Source organism: Pongo pygmaeus, chromosome 1 (genome assembly GCF_028885625.2).
Source record: "Pongo pygmaeus isolate AG05252 chromosome 1, NHGRI_mPonPyg2-v2.0_pri, whole genome shotgun sequence".
Classification (NCBI taxonomy): domain Eukaryota; kingdom Metazoa; phylum Chordata; class Mammalia; order Primates; family Hominidae; genus Pongo; species Pongo pygmaeus.
In genome coordinates this window covers 117364622-117386464 of record NC_072373.2, presented here as the reverse complement: position 1 = coordinate 117386464, position 21843 = coordinate 117364622, and the positions used below count along the sequence as shown (strand labels likewise).

Genomic DNA, 21843 nt, shown 5'->3' with positions numbered 1-21843 from the left:
TCAAGGTCGCCAGACAAAGCACGGGATGCCGAGTTACATTCGAAATTCAGGTGAACAAATATTGCATGGAGCATACTTATACTAAGAATTCTTCATTGTTTCTCTGAAATTCAATTTTGACTGGGCATTCTGTATTTTTATTTGCTAAATCTGGCCACCATTGGAGAGAGGAACACAAAGTGTGAAGACTCTGAGGCAAGAACATGCGTGGCACATTCAAAGCGCAGCATGGAGGCTACTGTGGGGTATGTGGTAGGAGGGGAGGCTGGAGAGGGAGGCAGAGGCTTGAGCACACAGGGTCACACGGGCTATGGTGAGCACTTTGGATTTCATTCTCAGTGGGATGGGGAGCGTGGAAGAGTTTGAGCAGCTCTGTGAAGGACAGCAACAGAAGACACAGGGTTGCTACCTTAATCATCCGCCTCCAGAAGGGCCATATGGAGGAGTTGGAAGTGCAGGCTTATTCCACGTCCAAGCATCCCACTGCGCTACACCTGCCACCATGTAGCATAGAGATGGGAACTGAGGAGTTCCAACTCGAATAGGTACCTCATTCCATGAGCAGTGATCAGGGGCACCCTCTCTTGACTCACCCTTCTCTCATTCTGCTCGAGGTATCTTTGAATCAGCGGGGGTCAGAGAGTTAATCAGAGTGTCCAAGGCTCCAGGCACCACTATTTCATCATCCTCTAGGGAAAGTGCCATTAATGCCGCTGCCCACTGGCCTCTGGCCACAGCCATGGAGCCCACTGGCACCAGCCTCCATGGAAATCTATGCCACTGCTTATTTCCATTCAAAATGGGGCAGAGAAAGTTTCCATCCTGGGAGAAAGTTGCCTTAGATGACCCTCCTCCTCTTCCCTTGACCTGACTCCTTTTCTGTCAAGTCTAGGTTTGTGATCATGGGAAAGAAGGGACTGGGTTTCCTTTGGTCTAGCCACTGCCATTGACTCTTTCCCCTCTTGTCAGCAGTCCTGTGACTACTGCCTCGGCTCCTGGTACTCCAGCTGTCGGCTTTAATCAACAACAAGAGTAAATACAGGCAGATGCTGCCTTCCCAGGATGCTCTGTAAAGCTTCTCACACACAGCTTGAAAACGAACATTTTCTGGGATTGATTTAGGACATGTGACTCTATAAGCATCCAGATTCCTGCTGAGAGGGGACAAGGAAAGAGCTGGGGCAAGGAGGTGCTTCCTTTAAAGAAATGAAGGAAGGAGATTTCTTTGTGACTTCTTAACACACTCTAGACATCAGTTTCCAATAGCAGCATCTGATTCCAATTCCAGTGGTTGAATGATCCCCTGTAAAAAGTATTGATTTAGGTACTGACATAAGAGCCATAGATCTACCTAGAAGGGGTTCTCCAGTGATTTGTCTCTGTCCTTGGCTTTGTCCTGTAAAATATCTACTTCAGCAGCTTAAATTCAACCATGACAGTTAGGTTTACAGAAAACCCAAAACTAAGACGTAGTGTGATGTAGGGGGAAAGTGCTGAGCCATCTAAGCAAGCTTGGGTGATTTGCTGAACCACTCTGAGCTGCAGTTTCTGCATGTGTAAAATGGAAATAATAAATCTTTCTTCTATAGCTTGCTCTGAGGATTAACCAAGAGGCCCTTGTCAAAATCTGGCACAAAGGACTCACTCAAGAGGTCATAGTTTCCTTCCCTCAGTTTTGTCATCTGCAAAACAGGGGCAATAGAATTACAAATGTCGTTAGAACCTGAAACCCAACTGACTCTCAAAAGGAAGACTTAGTTGTTGGATAACTACCACAGGCTAGAATACTAGATCAGAATCAAGGCAATGAACATTAATAAGCCATGCAGTTAAAAACTAACAATAGCATGGAGAATGCAAGCTTGATAACAATTCCAACGAAAAAGACCCAAGAGTTTCAATTAGCCACAAGCTCAGTTTGAAACATGAATGGGACACTTTTACCGTAAGAAGCTATGTAACTATATATTACATCATAATAATAATTAACATATATTGAACACATACTATGTCCCAAGTGATACTCTAAGTACTGTACTCGACTCATTTAATACCCGCAACAATCCTATGAGATGCTACTTTTATCACCAGTTTACAGGGGTGCCAAACTGAAGCAAAGTAAATTGCCTATATTCACAGAGTTTGTGAATAGCAGAGCTAGGACTGAATAGCTTCACTCTGTGCATAGTTCACCTGGAGCTACTGGGTTAGTTCTCAGTACCATGCCAGGTACAGCCATACTTTCCCTACCGTGGTGTGACCCCTGCCTTCAACTGTTCTAAGCCAACAGGCTGAGGAGGATGTTAGGGATGGCACTGCTTGTGATTAAATCACCCACCTAGGCCCAGGTTCTAAAGGCCAAGCCAAGACTTCAAGATGCCCACATTGTTCTCCATATCATCTCGCTGCAAGGTACTCTGTGCCTCAAGGAAGGACTCTGGGTGCCCTTATTGCCTCTAAATTGTCCCTTAACTCTTCCCACCTTCTCTTGCACACAATCTATTCAAATGATCCCCATAAGTTAATGGCTACTTGCCATAAAAAAATGATGATACAAAAGAATGAGTCAAAGGATATTTCTTTGAAGTCTCATATTTTCTCCTAAAAAATCATGTAAATTTTGTACTCTACTCCATACCATAACTGGGTTGGTTTTAATATTAAAATAATATTTTAAGCAACTTAGCACTGAATAAAATTGATGCTGTAGTGTGATGAACCACAATTTTCCTGCAGCTGATAGAAACCCTGGCACACTACTACATGTCCCCATTTGAAAAGCTCAGAATTATGGATGCATATTTCATAACATGCAAAGATGTCCAAGGCATATCATTAAGCAATAAAAGCAGGTTACCAAACAGTACGGTTCTGTTTTTGTATACATTTTGGAAGGCTATATATGTATACCAAGATATTAACAGAGGATATCTCTGGGCTGTAGGAATCTGGGAGATTTTTATTTTTCTCTTTTTCCTTCTCATATCATTTAATCTTTCTACAATGAGCATACGTATTGTTTGTGGAGGTAGAATATAAGGTTTTGTGATGATGGATTTCTTTGGGGAGGATGTGGTTAGTTTTGCTTTGTAAGATTTAACAGTTCATGGCTGCCTGAATTGTGCAGACGCCTACTTCAGCAAACTACACCTTTCAGATCCTGAGACCCTCTGAAGCAGGGAACCAAAACACAAGAAAACGTCATGCACAAGAATGTAATCAGGCACCCTCCCTGGCTCTCCACCCTGTTACTTTGTTAACTCTGCCAGTTGTGACCTCAAATTCCTGGGATATTCACACAAATCCCTCTCACTTCCAGAGTTTTCTGTGGCACACCCCAGTGGCCAAATCCCCAACACTGCTTAATCTTTCACCAATAGGTTTCCTGTGTGCTACCCACACTCTCCTAGCAGCCAGCTCCGGGATTTACCAGGTTTTGCCTTTCGTCTCATCTTAACACTGACAGTTTGCATGCTTCGTGCAGACCAAGAAGTAGAAGCTTCCCCGGATGGGACTGGTCTTCCTCACACTAGATACTGCCTGAATCTTGTTGCAGCTCACTGCACATTTGGCACTTGTGGCTTGACTCTCACCTTATTCCCCCAGAGGCTGTCCCACTGCAAGTTCAGTTTCCCATCCTTCTGCCACTACCTAGACCTAAGGTCTCAATCCAGATCACCCTTCCTATCTCACTCGTGAGGTCATTAATCATAGTTAATAATTTATTGCCTAATTATTGTTTGGAAAGCACATGCTAAGTACTTTTTATGCATTGTCTTTTAATTTTCACAGTAATCCTCTAAGGTAGACTTCATAGTCCTCATTTCACAGATAAGGAGACTGAGGCTTGGGAGCTCCAGTAAAGCCTAAGATCGCTGTTCTAATGATCTATTGCTGCATAATAAATCACTCCTAAACTTAGTGACTTAAAATGATTGTTTTATTCTGGGGCTAACTGGGCTTAGCTGGTTGACTCTCGCCTGAGGTCACTCATGATGTTGCAGTCAGATGGCAGCTAGGGCTGGAGCCATCTCAGTGATTTCCTCACATGTCCGGTGCTTGACACGAACTAAAGATGAGGACTTCAGCTTGGCTATTAGCCAAAACACCCACATGTGGCTCTCCATGGGTTCTCTCCACCTGGATCAGTTTAGGCTTCCTTGCAGCACAGTGACTGAGTCCCAAGGGTACACAACTAAAGAGGACAAGGTGGAAGTGCATGGCACTTCTATGACCTAGCCTCGCAGCACCCCTTCTGCCATCATTTACTGGCCATGTAGTCACAAAGGTCAGCCCAGGTACAAGTGGAAGGGACATAGACCCCACCACTGGATGGGATGCGTGTTACTACACTGTTAAGAAGAATATGCGGGATAGGATGTATTGTGGTAGCCATCTCTGGAAAATGCAATTGGCCACAATCACACAGCTATTAAATTGGGCAGGGCCAGGATTTAAACCCAGTTCAGCCCAACTGCAAAACCTGTGCTCTTAAATCGTGGCAGTACACCGCCAAAAGAGATTCATAACATCTCAAGCACTGAGCCTGAGATACAGAATGCATCACATCAGGGAGATATTAACCAACAATTCGTCCGGAAAAGGGAGGCCAAGATGTTGAGATGCCTGGAAACAATGTCATATGATTTAACAAACAGTTGAGATATTTAGCTGGAAGATGACAAAACTAAAAAGGGACCTGACAGCTTTTTTCACATATATTAAGGGCAAGTGTAGAAAAGGGAAGATGTTGTATATTGCAGCCTCCAGCAGATGAAAGAGGCAGGGAGGCAGACAGGGCTATCAGCTCTCCCCACTACATCGAGTCCTCTGTTAGACAGGCAAGGACTCAGGATCCACCCCATGTTGGGTACCAGCTCAGAGCTTTAGGATCCATTTATTTATTTAGCTGCAGTGAGGGGCTATGAGCGAAAAGTATTCTGGCCTGCCTTGGGCAGAATGGGCCCAAGGGAGGGATGGGTCAGTCAAATCTCAGGATCACAGCAGGGTCTCAGTGCTCTGCCAGGGACAGCGTCCCCAGGGCAGGACAGCAGTTTCCTCCCCCTAACCTGCCACTTCTCCCCTACCAATGCAGTCATGCCTGGGGTAGGTGTTACAGTGATAGATTTCACTCTCTGATGGTAAAACTCCAGGGCCCCATCCCTGTCTGCCTGTTAAGCTGCAAGAACTTTCCCTGGCTCACCAGGGAAAACCTCAGAGAAAAGGGAAAAAAGACTGGGTTTCCAGAACATTAAACTTCCATTGCCACTACTGCCTGCCAATCTCCCTGCTAATCACTTGGAGAAAAGAAAGCCAATGTACCTCTGAGGGAGTCAGGAATGGGGCCCTGCTCTCCACAGCAGTGCCTGCTGTCAAATCCTTGTCTTTTCAGCAGGAAGAGACCTTGGAAGGTCAATTCATCTCTTCTTCTGCCCTGGACCAGACTCACTTCATGCAGTGAAAGAAGCCTGGCCGAGCCAAAGGGACAGTTTTCCCTCCATATTTGGTGACAAAAATATCAACCAGAGTTTACTCAAGAGCCAGCAAATATTTAGAACTTGCCACGTGCCAGACACCAGGCTGATTAAATAGGCATCCAACATTCTGTCTCCAAAGTTTATAATCAGGGGCTTAAGCAACAAAGTCCAAGGAAGGGAATGGTCCTCAGATTTGAGGATATAAATGTTGAAAACCTTTCTTCTCCACCCCACTCTACCACCTCCAGCAACCCACAATGTGCACATTCTTCCTGCCTTCTTTTCTGACATGGCTAGACTAGGAAAGATTTTTATGTGCAGCAGCACACTGTTGCAACACACAGGTTCAATGAAGTTTGGCCAGCAGTGAAATATAGCAAAAAGACCATGCACTGAACATAGAGGCAAGAGCCTGGACCACAATATGAGCCTGGACCACAATGTGAGCCTAGACAAGTCACTCAACCTCAGTGATTTTCAGTTTCCTTATAGGCAAAGTGGGATTAATTATAACTCCTGCTTCATAAATTGTTCATCTCATTCCAGTCTCTTCAAACAAGCCTAGCTCACCATGCTGGCATACATGATTGGAGGACATTTTAGAAAACATGCACAGAAAGGGTGTAGGGAAATGGGCTTTGTTAGGCATTGTCAGTGGAAGTATAAGTTGGTGCACCCTTTGGGAAGATAGGTGACAAAGTTTCAAAGTAAACTTACTGCACTCACCCTTTTCCTCAAAATCTTTCTAGGAATTTACTTTGTATGTGAAATAATACACGCTGCAACAATGGTCATCACAACATCATTTGTAATTTGTCTGTTTTTGTTATACCATAGAAAAAGTACCTATAATCAATATTTACATTTTAAACAATAGCCATATACAGGCCAGTAACCATAGGCCGGGCGCGGTGGCCCACGCTGTAATCCCAACACTTTGGCCAAGGTGGGCGGATCACGAGGTCGGGAGTCCAGGAGTGTGAGACCAGCCTGACCAACATAGTGAAACCCTATCTCTACTAAAAATACAAAAATTAGCTGGGCGTAGTGGTGCTCTTGTAATCCCAGCTGCTCGGGAGGCTGAGACAGGAGAATCACTTGAACCCAGGAGGCGGAGGTTGCAGTGGGCCGAGATCGCACCACTGTACTCCAGCCTGGGCAACAGAGCGAGACTCCATCTCAAAAAAAAAAAAAAAAAAAGGAATAGCCATAATGGGCTGGGCATGGTGGCTTATGCCTGTAATCCCACCACTTGGGAGGCCGAAGTGGGTAGATCACCTGAAGTCAGGAGTTCGAGACCAGCCTGGCCAACACAGCGAAACCCCGTCTCTACTAAAAATACAAAAATTAGCTGGGCATGGTGGTGGGTGCATGCAATTCCAGCTATTTGGGAGGCTAAGGCAGGAGACTCTCTTGAACCCAGGAGGCAGAGGTTGCAGTGAGCCAAGACTATGCCGTTGCACTCCAGCCTGAGCAACAAGAGCAAAACACCATCTCAAAAAAAAAAGAACAAAAAAAGAATACCCATAATGAAAAAAATAAGCAGCCAGTACCCAGTACCCACCTTAAGAAACAGAATGTTTAAGATACTTCAAATCCAAGCCCTCTGCATACTCCAGATTTTTTTTTTTTTTTTTTTTTTTTGAGACAGAGTCTTGCTCTGTTGCCAGGCTAGAGTGCAGTGGCACAATCCCAGCTCACTGCAACCTCCACCTCCTGGGTTCAAGCAATTCCCCTCCCTCAGCCTCCTGAGTAACTGAGACTACGGGTGCGTGCCACCAAACCCGGCTAATTTTTTGTATTTTAGTAGAGGCGGGGTTTCACCATGTTGGCCAGGATGGTCTTGATTTCCTGACCTCGTGATCTGCCTGCCTCGGCCTCCCAAAGTGCTGGGATTACAGGCGTGAGCCACCGCGCCCGACCCACTACCCCAATTTTGTACTAATCATTCCCTTTCTTTCCTTTATAGTTTAATCACACATCTATGTATATCTAAAAAAGAAGAAGTTTCATTGTTCCTGTTTTGATCTCTATTCAAATACAGTCGATTTGTGTACTTTTGTCCAGGATTTTAGTTCTAACTTGATTTTTACTCTAATAATTTCAGTTTAATAATAACAAATTAGGTATTATTATTATTTTATACAATCAATATTTATTTATACACATAAACATTTACTATTTTCTTCGCCATTTCTTCTGGCACTTCAAACCTCCTTCTGGGAACACGCTTCTTCTTCCTGGTATGTATCTTTATACATTTCTTTAGTAAGTGTCTCTTAGTGTCAATTGTACCAATTCTGTTTGTAAAAACATTTTTAAATTGTCCTTATTTTGCCCTCATGTTTGAGAGATAATTTTGGTGGGAGTAGAATTCTAGCATAATAGGTATTTTCACTTAACATTTCAAAGCTAACATTCCATAGTCTTCTGGCTACTGTTGAGAAATAAGCAGTGGATTGAATTCTTATAGCTTTGTAGATAATCTATCTTTTCTCTCTGACTCCTTTTAGGATCCTCTCTTTATCTTTAGTGTTTTCAGTTTGTCTTTTCCTTTTTTTTTTAATTATACTTTAAGTTCTGGGATACATGTGCAGAATGTGCAGGTTTGTTTCAAAGGTATACACGTGCCATGGTGGTTTGCTGCACCCATCAACCCATCATCTACATAAGGTATTTCTCCCAATGCTATCCCTCCCCTGCCCCCCAACCCCCAACAGGCCCCAGTGTGTGATGTTCCCCTCCCTGTGCCCATATGTTTTCAGCGTTCAACTCCCACTTATGAGTGAGAACATGCAGTGTTTGGTTTACTGTTCCTGTGTTAGCTTACTGAGAATGATGGTTTCCAGCTTCATCCATGTCCCTGCAAAGGACATGAACTCATTCTTTTTTATGGCTGCATAGTATTCCATGGTGTAGATGTGCCACATTTTCTTTATCCAGTCTATCATTGATGGGCATTTGGGTTGGTTCCAAGTCTTTGCTATTGTGAATAGTGCTGCAATAAACGTACATGTGCATGTGTCTTTATAGTAGAATGATTTATAATCCATGTTTTCAGTTTTTCTATAAAATATCAGTTTCTTTTCCTTTATCCCACTTAGGTTTCACTGAGCTTGTTAGAGCTGAGGATTGTTCTTTCATTAGGACTGGATATTTTTCAGTCATTATCTTTTCAAACACTTCTCTCCCGCTCTCACCGTCATTCTTTGAAATTCCGATTATATGTATGTTGTATCTCCCCACTATGTCTTTCATATCTCCTAAATCTTTCATATCTTTGTCTTTCTACTGTATTCTAGGTCATTCTTCAGAGCAACTTCCAGATCACCAATTCTCTTTTCAGCTGTGTCTAACTTATTATCATATTTATTGAGTTGCTAATTTCAATGATTTTTTTTCCTAAAAATTCTATTTATTTCTTTATTATATCTAACTAGGTTACTCTCAGTCTTTTGTTTCCTCATTATACTTCCAGTACTCTCTTTTATTGCATAAACAAATTAAATATATTTATTTTGTATTTGATATTGGATAAGTAAATCGAGGTCATTACAATCTTCCAGAAACATGCTGTTCTCACTCAGGGTAATTTATTTTCTTATGCATTTGTTGAATTTTGATTGGGAAGTCCATGTCCTCTGGAACGTTATCTGTGAGAATTCTCTGAGACCAGGGTTTAAAGTATGTTCTGTCTGGAAAAATGTGCTGCTGCTGTTATTGGAGCCCTAGGGACAGTACAAATCTAGGAGACTTCAAATTTTCTAATGGTGTCTAAGTTTGAGATTAGAAATTCTCCAAGAAAGACTTTTCTTTGTTTTTTTCTTCTATTCCATCAAGAGTCAAGGATGACAACCAAATATCTTCACCAACTCTCTTTCTCCCTCTGGGTGTGTTTTTTCTAGTTCATCTACTGAAAATTTCACCCCTCAGGGATCCCAATTTTGTATATGGATTCAACCTGCTTGATCCCTGGACTATATCTCCCATCTCTCATGTATATGACCCATATTACCACTGAAACCCAATTAGGCCCCAAGACAAAGTCTAGCTCCACAGCTCACTTATTCTTTTCATTTAATGTTTTTTTTTGTTTGTTTCTTATTCCCCTTGGCTGGGTGTGGTGACTCACACCTGTAATCTCAACACCAGGAAGAAGGAACACTTGAGCTCAGGAGTTCAAGATCAGCCCGGGAAACATTGCAAGAGCTCAACTCTACAAAAATAATAACACTAGCCAGGCATGAGAGTATGCCTCTCTTTTTTATGCACCTGTAGTCATAGCTACTCAGGAGGCTGAGGTGGGAGGATCGCTTGAAACCAGGAGTTTGAGGCTGTGGTGCACTATGAGCGCACTCCAACCCGGGTGACAGAGCAAGACCCTGTCTCTTAAATAAATAAATAAATACATACATACATAAAATTTTGTGCCAACTCAAACATGCATTCATGTATTTTTAAAGGTGGGGCAGGAATATATATACATATGTGTGTGCATATGTGTATGTATTAGTCTCTCTCTCTATTTATACATACATGTATGTATATACACACATACCATCATTTGGAGGCATACTGTCCCTGGAGGAGTTTCATAGAACATCTAGTCTACTATATTTCATGGAAAGATACATTTAATTATATTTATTGGCAAGGGAAGATGTCAATATAAGGAGTGAATATAAAAAAATCAAGTTATATAACAGTGTTCTCTCTGTATTATGGGTTAAGTGATGTTTGTTTTGTCTTTGTATTTTTCCATATTGTTTTACTTTTTTGTAATGGGAATTTGTTATTTTAACAAATCCCATTGTCTCAATTCTACTCATATTATTATGCAAATATACAAAACATTTATGACTTCTTTGTTTCTCTGTAACATGCTTAATTGTGCTTCTGGAGTCTCCATCCTAGTGGAAAGTACAGGACTATGGAATAGGAGTCTACTGTACCAGACAAAGTATATGGGTCTCACCAGATTTGCTCCACTTGCCTCTCCCCTCAACCACATACTCAGTGGATAGTCCCAGCAACTACCACCACAGCCTCATCTACTGACACCATATCTATCTCAGCCTTCTCTATGGTGAGGGCTTCAGTAAGTACTCGTGTGTCTCCCATGGCAGAAGACAAGGCTCTATTGCTCAGGTCTGACTCAACAGGACTTATGAAGGTTCAAGTTCCTCTCACCACTCCCAGACTCAGATAAAGGGTGTATTATTACCTATTGCTTTTTAGCAAATTACTTCAAAACTTGTGGCTTAAGCAATAAACATTATCTCACAGATTGAGTGGGTCAAGAATCTGGGAGTGGTTTAGCAGGATGGTTCTGGCTGAGGGTCTCTCATGAAATGGCTGTCAGGATGTTGACAAGAACTGCAATCATCTGAAGGCTTGACAGAGGCTGAAAGATTCGCTGCCAAAATGCCTCACTCTCGTGGCTGTTGGCAGGAGGCTTTAGATCCTCATCATACAGACCTCTCTATGGGTTGCTTGAGTATTCTCACAAAGGAAGCTGGCTTCTCCCAAAGCAAGAACAGTTGACCCTTAAACAGCATGGGTTTGAACCAAGAGGATAAACTTACATGTGGACTTTCTTCTGTGTCTGCCACCCCTCAGACAGCAAGACCAACCCCTCCTCTTCCTCCTCCTCCTCAGCCCACTCAAGGTGAAGATTACAAGGATGAAGACCTTTATAATGATATACTTCCACTTAATAATAGTAAATATATTTTCTCTTTCTTACAATTTTCTTACATATAACATACAAAATATGTGTTAATCAACTGTTTATATTAGCTATAAGGCTTCTGACTAATAATAGACTATTAGTAGTTAAGTTTTGGGAGGAATCAAAATTATACATGCATTTTTGACTATGCAGGGGTTGGCACCCCTAACCCCCATGTTGTTCAAGGGTCAGCTGTTGTTGAAGAGTAAGGAAGAAGACACAGTGCTTTTTATGACCTAATCTCTGCAATCACACAATGTCACATTCACTGTATTCTATTTGTTAGAAGCAAGTCTCTAAGACCAGCCCACACTCAAGTAGAGGGGAATTAGGCTCCACCTCTTAAAGAGAGAATTGTGAAAGCATTTGTGAACATATTTTAAAACTACCGTAAAGGAATATGGCTTGAGCATTGGAACTCTAACTTCTTCAGAATCCTACCATAGGGAACAGGTTATATAACCTCACAGTGTAATAGAGTTAATATACCATGGGGCAAATGGTGATCACTGAAAGACAAGAAAAAAGAGAATTCAACAGAAAAATTCAAATCACCCCTCCCCACACAGACTATTTTGAGGTATGACGATCTCTCATGGCCCATCTGGAGGAAGTCCCATATGTCTGAAACCAAATGCGCTTTTTGTGAGACTATGGCTTACTTCTCTCCTTCCCTGCCTCACTTTTGTTTTTTCCCTCATTTTGCTGTCCTAGGCCTGCACCATTCAGTAAAGCTTTAGCATATAATCTTTATCTCAAATTCTGTGTTCTCAAAACTTGACTTAAGACAAGAAGTTAATCTTGAAAATTACCAGCACTGACATAAACATATTTTCAGATGGTTCAGTTTCTCCAGGGTAAATGTTCAGACTTCCAAATTTCCTCCCTAGACACTCCACCACTACCCTGACTCTTCCTTAATGGTAGCAGGCACATCATGGATCCTACTTCACCTTGTGGTAATGGGAGAGAACTAACCTCTGGTCCAAGCTGACGTCTGCCTAGGTTATTCATCTAGTCTGTTTCCTAGACTCTTTTATAACTGATCCTGACTTGTCAGAATGATGCATGAGCTTCCACCACTAAAAACAACAGTTTTGGTCCTTTCTTTCCAGTTGCAAAGTCCCCTATTCAGTGAACACTTTGTTCCATCCCCAGGCCTCTGCTGGACTACAAGCTCTCCCAGCACCTCAACCAGGGCACATTAGAACTCCTAAGTTCCAGTGCACAACATTCCCAGGCCATGGAGAACAGGAGCACTGCCTCAGTCTCATCTAATTACCCACCTCCTTTCACTTTAGCTCCTGTGCCATGTTGAGGGGAACGTAAGGCTGGAGACATTAACCCCCATGTTCTTAGCTTCCTTCATATCCATCTGAATATTTCTTTTTCTTTTCTTTTTTTTTTTTTTTTTTTTTTGAGACAGAGTTTCACTCTTATTGCCCAGACTGGAGTGCAATGGCATAATCTCAGCTCACCGCATCCTCTGCCTCACGGGTTCAAGCGATTCTCCTGCCTCAGCCTCCCGAGTAGCTGGGATTACAGGCACGTGCCACAACGCCCAGCTAATTTTGTATTTTTAGTAGAGACAGTGTTTCTCCATGTTGGTCAGGCTGGTCTCGAACTCCTGACCTCAGGTGATCCGCCCGCCTCAGCCTCCCACAGTGCTGGGATTACAGGCATGAGTCACCGCACCCGGCCTCTATCTAAAAGTTTCTACTGTATTCAGTGATTAGGCCTACGGGAATAAAAATGAGGACATAGCACTCCGACTCCATTGTCCTTCCTCCACCTCTCCCTTCTTTCTCCATGCCCGTCAGGTGAGAAGGGGTGAGCTTCCCAAGTGACTTCCATCATACCATAGTCTGAATTATCTCTACCCTATTGTTTACAGGGAAATTCTATGATCATATTATTGGAAGGTTGCTGAATTTAGAAATGTATTTGCTTTCTACACAAAATCTTACTTTCAAGACTGTTTTGTCTTGATGGACTCAAAAACAAGAATGTGGCACTGAGATTTAAACTGAACAATAATCTCTGTGTTGAGGTGGTTGCTGCCCTTCCTAAAGCACTAAAACCTATTGCTTTCATAGGTGGAGAGCCCCAGGAAAACAAAATGTACAGGATATGGATACACATCCAAAATACATTTTAAACATGCTATCTCTGTCTATTGCCTTAAGCAATTGGAATATTTTCTCCAAAAGTACCATTATTGTCATCAATTCTTCATTGAGATCACCTCCAACTTGCTTATTAAGGATACCCTCACCCTTCCTCCAGACCCTAGTCCCAGCTACTAAAACCCTCTTTATAGACAGCTCAGTTTAGACCCATTGTCCCGGCTTTGAACTGAGCCATTCTTCAAGCATGTGAGTTCCAGTACTAACTCTTCTTAACCCAGGGTAAGAAAGAACTTACCCAGCCCCATTTCCTTACCTCACAAGAAAGATCAAACACAATGATGTTTTAAGACATGGAAAGAAAAGATGTATGTGAAGTCACTTTGCAAACTGTAACACACTGCACAAATATCAAGTATTATCTCATAAAAGAAGCCTTCTCAAGCAACTGAGAATGGTTCTTTTCATCTTTTGAACCATAACAGTTGTCTCCAGGGTCCAGGAAAGATAAAGTTAGTGTCAGAAGGGAGGCTTAAGTCATTGAAGAAAAAGGATGAAGGAAAAGGGGCCACCTGTGGAAAGTCAGTTTCAGGTGCATCTTATCTGCCCAGACAATCACTGGCTTCAGGCTTCTGCTTGCAGAGCAGTATTAGAAAACACAGCTTAGGGATGGCACTGAGGGAGGTCCAAGTCACAATGTTGAGATGGTGGCAAACAAGAACATCAAAAACTTCAGGCTGGCATCTTCTGTGGCCATGGGCAGAGATCTACTCAGGCTGCTGTCCAAATTCACTCTGTTGGGCAGAAAGGAGCTGATTTATGTCTCCAGCAGGTATGCCAGAGAAAATTCAAATTGATCAAAAATTAAATATTCATAGGACATTATTCATTAAGATTCATCTCACCGAGTGGATGAAATGAGGCAAGGGAAGAAATTAGCTTGCTTGAGAGTGTCAAAGTGATTATGTGATTAAATTGCAATTTATAATTTCTCCTTCAAAAAAAGCATTACTTCTTGATTTGTGTTTCTCCTCTTGCTGTGCCCCCTTTGTTGTCTAGGCCTGAGCCAAGGACACACAGGGTTAATCGGAGACAGGAAGGCTCCTAACACAATGCCTGATCTGCTTCCCCTGTCCTTCCCTATCTACCACTGACTCCGAGAGAGGGGCGTTTCCACCCAGCCTCGGGGCTCTGTTCTTGAGGCTGAGAACAGGGCTTCCAGAAGCAGAGGCCAGACAAATCCCCACAGTGCCACTCAGCTGGGGGATTTTCCAGCCTCAGGCCACTGCCCCTCCTTCCTCTACAAGAAAAATGGTACAAAGTACAATTTCCCCATAGCTCACCAGTCATCCCTGTAGAGCACACCTGAATGGTCTATAGGGAAGTCCCCCTTGGCCACCTTTCACACTTAAAGAGAAGGGAGATGTTCTTCCTGTACTCTTGGCCTCCCCTCCTGAACTTGATGTGGAGCTATGACAAGCCTCCTCCAGGCAAAGTCTGGATCAGGTGGTTGACTCTTGAAGCCCACCAGCTGAGACGCCATCCTTATCTCAAGGTCAACAAACCAGTTCCTCAGCTCCTGCCAACAAAGATCCCCAGGGAAAGTGAATATCAAAGTTCAAGAACCCAACAGGTTCAGGGCAAGAGAGTAGGTGTTCCCTTGGGTAACCCACCTCCTTCACCAACTGGCATATCCACTCTACCACACCCTCTTTCTGGGGGACTCTCAAATTGGGCTAAGCCTGAATCCAGAGAAGAACCAGGAACACTCCCAAAGCCTTGCCACCCAGAGGCCGAGCAGCTTTAATTTTCCAGCTGTGCTCTCCTGAGCCCTGAAGACCCAGAAGACACAGGGCCTGCCCTGTGCTGGGAGAAGGGAGGGGCTTGGAGGAGCAGCAAGCTCCAAATGGGGCAGCTCCACTTTCATCTGTTTTATACACGGCACTTCTATGTATGATTTCATTTCAGGAAAAGGTTTTGCTGCTAAAAATAATTCTTAAACCACTGAATTAGATGACCTCTCACAAGCCCCTTCCAGTCCAGGAGCCTCTGATTCTCTGACTTCAATGATATGGAAGCAAAATGTACTCTGAACTCGACAAAGGCTCTATTTTCTCCTATCTCTCACTCTTAGGAAACACAATCTGTCTGTCTCTCCGTCTGTCTGTCTAGGATCCAGAGTGTAGCTAAGGTGATACGGATGGGTATGGAGGCAGATGGCTAGCTGCGTTTATCTTCCTCTGTCACTCTATCTCCTTCCATCTTCGCCTCTTACTGTCTCTATAACTCTCTGTGTCTCTCTTGCTACTACCCAATAAAGATTTAGGGGCTGGTTCCAGCAGCTGAGAACGGTGATATTAATTCCAAGCTTGTTTCCAAACACCACGGAGGCCTACGCGGGTTAATTAGTTGTGCAGGCTTTTCTACAAGTGAGTGAGCCAGCAGGGTTTTTTACAGCTCTGTCACTGTGTTTATTTGTTCGTTTTCTGTTTTATTTGGAAATACATTTATCTGACAATAAATAACATCCGCCATGACTAGAGCCAATAAAGGCAATGAACAGCCCCTTCAGGGCCTTGGGGGCCATAGTGAGAAGGCTTCAAGATCGAGTCCCCCTACTCCAAGGTGCACTACCAGCCCTTGAGAAAGATGAAGAGGATGTGGGTAAAACCAGTGGGGGGAGGCTAGAAGAAGAGACAGGATCAAGGGCCATGGACATGGCTAAAAGTGAAGAAAGGAAATGCCCACTGAGGAACAGAGCCCATAGCAAAGAGTCAGGAGCCTGAGGCTCTTGGCAAATGGCAGTAAGGATATCCCTTTGGCATGACAGGGTGGAGGCAGAAGATTTGGCTGTGGATCCCAGTTCCAGCACATACAAGCTGTGTAACCTCAGACAAGTTGCTAACCTTCATGCCTCCGTTTCCTCACCCATAAAACAAGAGTGATATTAACACCTTCTGCTCAGAGTGGTTGCAAATATATCTAGGAGACAATGAAAGTAAATGCATTATGCAAACAATAGAGATTCTCATTTTTCAGATGAAAAGTATTTCTCAGGAGTATATGGTCAGGATTCTAGGCCTCCCTGGGAAAAAATTAATCTAAAATGTTAGAGCAGGCTTTGTCCTTGTGTCCAAAGGCTCTGTGCTGATGACTTCAACATGACCACACAGCTTGGCCCATTCATAAGTTGACCACAATCTCACCAGGGCTAGTTCAGCTCTTGCACAAACCCCAACTGGGAAGATTCCGTTAGTCTAACAAAAAAATATTATGGGGAGTACTTCACTGTGAACCACATATACTTATTTAAGGCTTTCGGGGTAAGGGATGAGGAAAGGCAAGGAGGCAGAGGCATCACAGTATGAAACCAAGTAGGCAGAACAGAACATCGGTAGAGAGTAGAAGCTCCGAGTTCAGCGTGGCTCTTTACATCACTTTCTGACTATAAACCTTAGAGATGCTATTTAACATTTCTATCTCAGTTTTCTCATCTGCAAAATGGGGACAGTGACGGTACCTAGCTCATTGGATTGTGGTGTGAGGAGATGAGATGAAGTGTATGTGACATGCTTGGGACAGTAGATGGCACATGGAAGAGCTCAATAAACACTAGCTATCCTCAAAACACATGAAAACTACTCAAGAGACATTTCACTTGCGGGCACATGAACTTACTACCAATTGAGTCTCAGCGCTGAGGGAGTGCAGTGAAGGAGCATGTCAAATGGTGGGAATTAATCAAGAAATCCTTTCAGGAGGAAGGACAACTTCAACACAGGTTAAAAGAGAAGAGACAGGATAGCACTGCCTGCAGCTGTGCATGTCCTAGCGTGTTCCCCCATTATGCTAGACCCACAGCCAAGAAGAGCCAAGTAACCCCACAGAATTACCAGCAAGCCGCCAGCAGGTGGAGCCAGCCACCTCCACACACTGCTGCTCAAGGCACCAGCACCCTCTAAATGGACCGGCACCCAGCCCACCTCCAGTCAGGAGCAAGACTGAGAGACTTCAAGGGAGAGTCACCCTCCACGCTCCTGTGGAGGTGATGGGGTGCTTTCCTGCCCCAGTGTGAGGGGATAGGGAATCCAGACTCTCCCTGATGCCTCAGAGGCACAGATCACTGTCAGAGTCCTTGCCATCCTGGGAGCCTAGGACAGCAGCCCAGTGCCCTTGTTGTTCACCTACCCCACTGTGGGAAGGAAAAGCAGGATGCCTGATGAACTTACTTTGAGGGCTGGGACTGCACTTGAATGTAGAGACTGGTATCCATCTGAGTCCGGGAGATTCTGAAAGCAAGAGGCCCACTACAGTAGCCCATCCAGCAGGGCTCGAAGGACCCTGGGGCAGCATGACTGGGAAGAAGATGGGGGCAGCTCTCCCTTCCCAGGTCTGTGGGGCCCTTGAAGGATTATGGGAGAGGATTCCCTCAGGCCCTGTGGCTCTACATGGAGATGCACGGAAGTCAGTGGAAGGGCAGGAGCTGAGGGTTTGCCCAGGTACCCATGGCCAAGTCAACAAAGGGTCGTTGGGTGCATGTACCACTGTTGAGGCTAAAGGGAGGTGCATCTGTGTGAGGAAAGGAGGGGGAAAGGGTGGTTTTCAGTGATGGAGGAGGGTGGGGTGAGATCTTCAGCATCTAACAGAGCCACAAAGAACAGGAAGGGGTAAAGAACACTCCTGTAAAGAGGTCTCTTACTCTCCATCCCTCCTCTCTGCCCAAATACAGATGCTGAGGCCTCGAAGAGGGAGGAGGTGAGGCATCTTCAAGCCAGGCCCTAATTCCCCTCCACTGCTCCAAACAGCCAGGACCCAACTCTCACTTGTACTTAAGGGAAGGGGAGAGAAGAGCTCTGAATCGAGTTTGCGATGAAAGTTTTAAAAATATAAGAGGCTGAGTCTTAATTACTGGAATGAGACTGTTATAGTAACCGAAAGTGGCTGAAAAGTTATGGAACAGACCAAGACGTCGTTAAGGGAGCAGCTCCTCAGCAGGAAAGAGAGATCTGGCACAGCACAGTCAGGGCAGTACTGGAAGAAATAAAATCGTTTCATGTTTATACCCCAATGAGTTGAGACTCCCCAGTGAATCAGGCACACAGGAAGTACCGGGGCCTTGGACACCAGTGTCCCTGTGGTCAGAGTACCCCATGAAGGATGATGTCACGTGGAGCACAACCTCCTCTTCCCATTCAGGTGCCATCTCACTTCCCAGGGCAAGTGAAGCAGGAGGAGTTTGTCCTCCAGCTTTAATGAGGCACTTAGAAAGAGGAACAGGATGGTTTCTTCTTACCGGAATCCTCGATGGAATGCAGGCGCAGGCAGCTGAAAGAGATGGTGCAATTTGCATACTTCTGGTGGATTCCAGGAAGCATCAGCCCCATTTCACCCTAACAGCCAGTGGACTCTGCCTGGGAGGGCCAACAGCCAAAGAGAGCTTTCAGTCTCCAGGCTGAGAAAGTCAGGAGAGGAACAAGTCAGGGGACACCACCATCCTTGGGACAGCGTGACAGCATATCCAGAAGATCAGGAAACTGCCGCGGAGGCTTGGTCCCCTACTGGAAATTGAAAGAAAATGAAGTTTAGAAAGAGCAGGATGGGAACTGGTTTGCAGAACAGAATGTTCCCTTGGCTTATTTTCATCTGGGGGAAAGGGAAGAACTAATACTTATTGAATGTCTGTGCTGTATCAGGCACTATGTTCATTCTTGTCTTATTTAATCCTCCCACAACCCTGTAAGGAAAGCATTTTCTCTATTTTACAGATGAAAAAACTGAGGCAAAGTGGTTGCCTAAGGTCACATGTTGTTGGAATTTGAACTTCATGTTTGTCTGTGTGGTAGACAGACACGGAGATTCCATGCTTACATTGCCCCTTCAATAAAGGACTCACTCCCCTGCTACCAAGAATGTTGGTTTTATTTGCCCCCAGCAATTAGTTCCTTCAAGGACCACCTCAGTTTTTAAGCCACAGTCACTCTCTTCTTAAGGCAGCCCCCAGCCAATGGCTGAGCAAGGTGGTAGTACAAAGGCCCATCCCTCTTCTACCAATGTGGAACTCCTCTAACAAGCAATTTTTGCTCGGAGCACCCTGTTAGACTGGCAGAGGCTTTGTCAAGTCTGCATCAGAAGCCAAGAACTCCTCCTGGCCAAACTGCTTCCTCCCTTTTCCATTCACAGGTGATCCTCCCCTTTGCACTTCTACCTCTGTTGCAGCATCTAGTTCCAGAGAACCCAGTGGAGACTCCTAACAGCCTGACTGCAAAGCTTTCCCTTTTTCTGACACTTTATCTTCATTTTCACTTGTCCTTAGGTAACATTGCTGCAGTGCAGAGAGTGAGCTCCCTCTTGGTAGCAGGGGCTTCATCCCTTCCAGAAGAAAGCTACTGAAGGTTTAGTGATTAGGGCAGTTCCCAAAGAGTTATCCTTGATGGTTATGTGCTCAATGCTCAAAGGCAGTTGCTAACATTCAGACTTTGAGGTCTAAAGTCCAAGTAAAGAGTCTACCCCCACCTTCTCCCTCTCCCTGACATCAATTCCACCCCCTTAAATTGCTACAACATGGAATTAAGATATATAGTTTTATTATTTGTTGTGCTTAATGGAAAAGCTTTAGGATTTCTGAGTTTAATTTAAAAAGCAGATGGTCATAAGCAACAAAAGAGAAAAATATATAAATTGGACTTCATCAAAATTAAAAATTTGTGCTTCAAAGTACACTATCAAGAAAGTGAAAAAATAAGCCAGCACCCATAATCCCAGCTACTCAAGAGGCTGAGGCAGAAGGATCACTTGAGCCCAGGAGCTCAAGTCCAGCCTGGGCAACACAGCAAGACCCCATCTCCAAAATAATAATAATAACAAAGAAAGTAAAAAGACAAGCCAATTAAATATGGGCAAAGAATTTGAATAAATATTTTTTCAAATAAAATATACAAATAGCCAACGTGCACATGAAAAGTTCTTCAACATCATTAGTCATTAGGGTAATGCAAATCAAAACCAGAATGACACATCACTTCATATCCACTAGCATGGCTATAATTTTTTAAATGGACAGTAACAAGTGTTGAAAAGAATGTGAGAAATTGGAACTCTCATGCATTGTTGGTAAAACTGTAAAACAGTAAGGCTGCCTTGGGAAACAGTTTGGCAATTCCTCAAAAAGTTAAATAAAGAGTTACCATATGACCCAACAATTTCACTCCTAGGTAAATATCCAAGAAAATTGAAAACATGTGTCCACATAAAAACTCATACTCAAATGTTCATAGAAGCATCATTCATAATTTCCAAAATGTAGAAAGAACCCAAATGTCCATCAATTGATGAATGGATAAACCAAATGAAGTATATCCACACAATGGAATATTATTCAGCCACAAAGAATGAAGTACTGATACATGCCACAACGTGGATGAACCTTGAAAACATTATGCTAAATAAAGAAGTCAGGTATTAAAGCCCACATATTGTATGATGCCACTTATGTTAAATGTCCAGAATAGGCAAATCCATAGAAACAGAAAGTAGGTTAGTGGTTGCCTGGGGCTGGGAGGAGGGAAAAATGGAGAGTGACTGCTTAATGGGTATAAGGTTTATTTTAGGGTGGAATTAGATAGTGATGATGGTTTCACAACTTTGTGAATATAATAAAAATCACTGAAATGTGCAACTCTAAAGGGTAAATTTTATGATATGTGAGTTATATCTCAATAAAAACATTTTTAAGCTGCTGAGTTGAATATTTTACATTTCCCTAAGGAGACCAAACCACTTCAATTAAGATGGCTTATTAAGTGACTTTTGACTGATTTCCTCCCCCCAGGTCCATGGTCTTTGATAAAATTAAACTGTCTATCTTTGATCTAAGAAGCTTATATTTCAGATACTTCAGGACAGAAACTAGATTAACTAAAGTCATTGAAGCTTTCGTTTAGGGGAGAAAAGAACAGAGCTAGCTGTGACCCAGTGAAAAGCCAGATGTGGCATTAAGGACAATCAGGAGAACAGATCAGTCAACCAGAAAACAGAAATACTAGTCTGTCCTTCCTGTTAGAAAATTAGTTCAACATCAGGGCTTAGAGGATAATCCAAAAGACAAAGGTCCTCTGACCAAAGCTTGGTCCAGCACTTTGGATCCATTTCCATCGGTTCTTACAGTCAGTCATCAGACCCCAACAGTCAAAATGGTGAAGCAGAAGAGCAAGTTTGCTTTTCAGGAAGGCTCGGATGCTACAAGGGATAAACTTGTAGTTGACTTCTCAGCCACATGATGTGGGCCTTGCAAAATGATCAAGCCCTTCTTTCATTCCCTTGCTGAAGAGCATTCCAGCGTGGTGTTCCTCAAGGCAGACGTGGATGACTGTCAGGGTAGGACGTTTGCTTCAGGGTATGAAGAAATGCATGCCATCTTCCAGTTTTTTAAAAAGGAATGAAAGGTGGGTGGGCTCCAGTTTTTGGAGCTAATAAGGAAAAACTTGAAGCCACCATTAATAAATTGGTCTAA

At 43.5% G+C, this 21843-nt stretch overlaps 1 pseudogene; it reads left to right on the top strand.

Moving 5' to 3' along the window:
• Positions 1–21523: 21523 nt before the first annotated feature.
• LOC129015024 (thioredoxin-like) lies at positions 21524–21843 on the top strand (annotated as a pseudogene).